The sequence below is a fragment of the Cupressus sempervirens genome, chromosome 5, assembly GCF_028749045.1.
Source record: "Cupressus sempervirens isolate cs-2001-9-10 chromosome 5, ASM2874904v1, whole genome shotgun sequence".
In the NCBI taxonomy this organism is placed as follows: Eukaryota; Viridiplantae; Streptophyta; class Pinopsida; order Cupressales; family Cupressaceae; genus Cupressus; species Cupressus sempervirens.
In genome coordinates, this window is record NC_143122.1 from 696295259 (window position 1) to 696298547 (window position 3289).

Sequence of the window (3289 nt, forward strand, 5' to 3'; positions counted from 1 at the left end):
TTTTCTCTTCTTCATCTAGTATTTCATCATCTCTTTCATGTATACTATTTTTAGAGTTAGAATGTGAAATTTCCTCATTTTGTAACTCGACTTCTAAATGCAACTCGATCTTCACTAGCTATGACTTGGCTGATACTAAAATTTGTTTTTAATTCCCAACTTGATTTGCACCTTAATCTTCAATTGTTATTCCTTCATAGAACTATACAAAGGATCTATAATATTTTGGTTTCTTGGATGTATCAACTTGGACTTCTGCTTGCTCATCAAAATTTACATTTTCACTCTCCACAATCTTATTAGTGTTAGTATTGAAACACTTATATGCTTTACTTCTAGTGGAGTATCGAAGGAATATGCCTTCATCACTCTTTGCATCAAACTTTCCATTTCTAGTATCTTTAAGAATATAGCATTTACAACCAAATATTTTGAAATGTTTTACATTAGGTGAGTGACCATACCATAGGTCAAAAGGTATTGCATTTTTTCCTTTCTTGACTTGGACTCTATTCAAGGTGTAAACAGTAGTACTTACAAATTCTCTCCAGTACTTTAGAGCAACATTTTTCTCCATCATCAAGGTTCTATCATAGTCTATCATTGATCTATTTCTTCTTTCTACAATACCATTATGAGGTGAAGTTCTTGGTGCTAATGTTTATCTGTTGATTCCTTTATCATTACAAAATATCTCAAATTCTTTTGATGTAAATTCTCCTCCTCTGTCTGACCTTAGGCACTTCAAACTCCTTCCTATTTCTTTCTCAACTCTAGCCAAATACCACTTAAACATTTGAAATGCATCAGATTTTTTCTTTAAGAACATGGCAGTCATCATCCTAGAATAGTCATCTACAAATAACATAATGTATTTATCTCCTAGTTAGCTCTGTACTTCTATTGGTCCACATAAGTTAGTATGGACTAGTTCTAGTACTTCTTTGGAAGTGTATGTTTTTCTTTTGAAACTAGACTTAGTCATCTTTCCTTGTTGACATTGTTTGCACATTGTCTTTTCAGGTTTCTTCAGTTTAGGCAAACCTCTAACTTTCTTCTTTTTGTTGATGCTAATCAAATTGTCAAAGTCAACATGACACAGCCTTTTATGACATAACCAAACATCATCAAGTCTAACAACAAGACAAGTTGCTTCTTCCATATCTAGGTAAAACAAATAACTTCTAGTTTTTTCACCTTTTCCTATCAAATTTCTATTAGTGTCATAGATTTTGGTAGTTTTGTTTCCAAATTCTACTTTGCAAACTATATTGCCTAACTGTGATACGCTCAACAAATTGTAGTTCAATCTTTCAACATAGTATGCATTATCACATGGAATTTTCTTTATAATTTTAATAGAACCTTTCCCTTTGATTTAACATGGAGCATCATTTCCAAATCTAACACTATTTCCATCATATTGAGTAAAGGTAATAAACTTACTTTTATCTCTTGTTATGTAATGTGAGCATCCACTATCTATGATGCATCTATCATTCTTGTTCACACAAGTTACCAGTGTTGTTGCTTCATCTTCATCTGATTCATCCTTCATATCCACATAGACTACTTCATCATCATTCTCATCAAAATCTTCTTCAACAATATAGTATCTTTTGCCTTTGTCCTTGTAATCTCTGCTATCATCTTCTCTCTTGTTCTTGTACTTGTTTCCTTCTTTGTAGTTCTTCTTCTATGTACACCTTGTAGCAATATGTCTAACTTCATTGCAATTGAAATAATGATAGGTAGCTTACCTTTGAATTTTCCTTTGCCTCTATGAAATCTTTTCACCAGTAGTGCTTCCAATTGTTCCACATCTTCCTCATATGTGCTGCTATCACTGGATGCATGTTTTCCTTTTCTACTCTTCTTTGTTTTAGCCTCCTTAGTATCTTTCAATATTAACTTGGCCTTGAAAGTAGATTCAAGATTCTCAAGTCTGTAGTTGGCAAAGTTGGACAACTCAAATGTAGTAAGTCTTCCCACTATTCTTTCAAAGGTTAGTGTGTTTCTTCGTACACACCTTAGTTCTTAGGTGGCTAAAACTCTAATAGCATAAATAGGGAGAAAAGTTCTTAAATATTTTCTATTAATAGTATCATCATCCAAATGACCACCTAGACTTCTTATTGCACTTCTCGCTTCTTTCATTCTGTAGGCATATTGAGCAGCATTCTCTCCTTCCTCCATTTTCATGTCATCAAAATTTCCTCTGAAGCTTTCTCTCTTTGCTCTCGAAACATTTTGATCTCCTCCATAGATATTTGATAAGGCTTTCCACATATTGAATGTAGTATCACAACCTTTAGTATCATCAAATTCAGCATAACTGAGTGCAAAGGTAATCTCCAACATTGCTTGATTGTGCTCCTTCCTTTTGTTCAAATCATCTACATAGAGGGGTACAGCTAGATCTACATGTTCCACTCCAATTGAGGTTTTTTCATAATCACCTATTGATCCAAGGTGCAATTTCATCAAACTCTTCCATCCATGCAATAAAGTTATCTTTGTTGAGCTTGGGAACTTCTCTCTTGGACATCTTGATTTTCCTGCTTCTAGTACTTTGAAACTAAATCAGTAGATAGCTCTAATACCAATTGTTAAAAATTTTTTAGAATAACTAAAAGGGCGGGGTAAATCAATTATTCAAGGTCCAAATGTCCAATTCAAACTTTTCATCAAGTAAAGTGAGCCTAATAAAAAATTTATTCATCCAAGCTTAAACATTCATATTCAGCAAGTTACTGTAAATCAACATGCAAGCATAACACATGAAAAGGTCAACAGATGACACAATGATTTATGTCAAAACCCAATTTGGAAAAAACTACTAGTAACATGTTACTCAATTTGCACTCTTCTAAAGTGATGCCCTGTGAAAGGCCTACCCTATTAAAGGCTACAACACTATTAAATGTGACCTAGTTAAAGCATTTAACCACCCTATTAGAAGTGGGCCTAGTTAGAGGACTTTAGAACATTCACTTGGAATGTCACCCCGTTAAAGGATTTACAAATGGTTTTTAAACCAACCTAATTCCATATGATTTTTACCCTAACTGATACAATTGAGGGTTTTTGACCTAATTACAGCATACAACTTATATTTTAGATTTCAGATCACTCTTCAGCTCATAACATTACCTAGCTTTCAGTCTCTACAACTCTTGACAGCTTGCCCTCTTTTCAAGGTTGGTCTCCTTGAGTCTCCATGCTCAATGTACCAATGTAATCATCCTTTTGACCACTAATTGAAGCAAAGTCTCTATACTCTATTCTT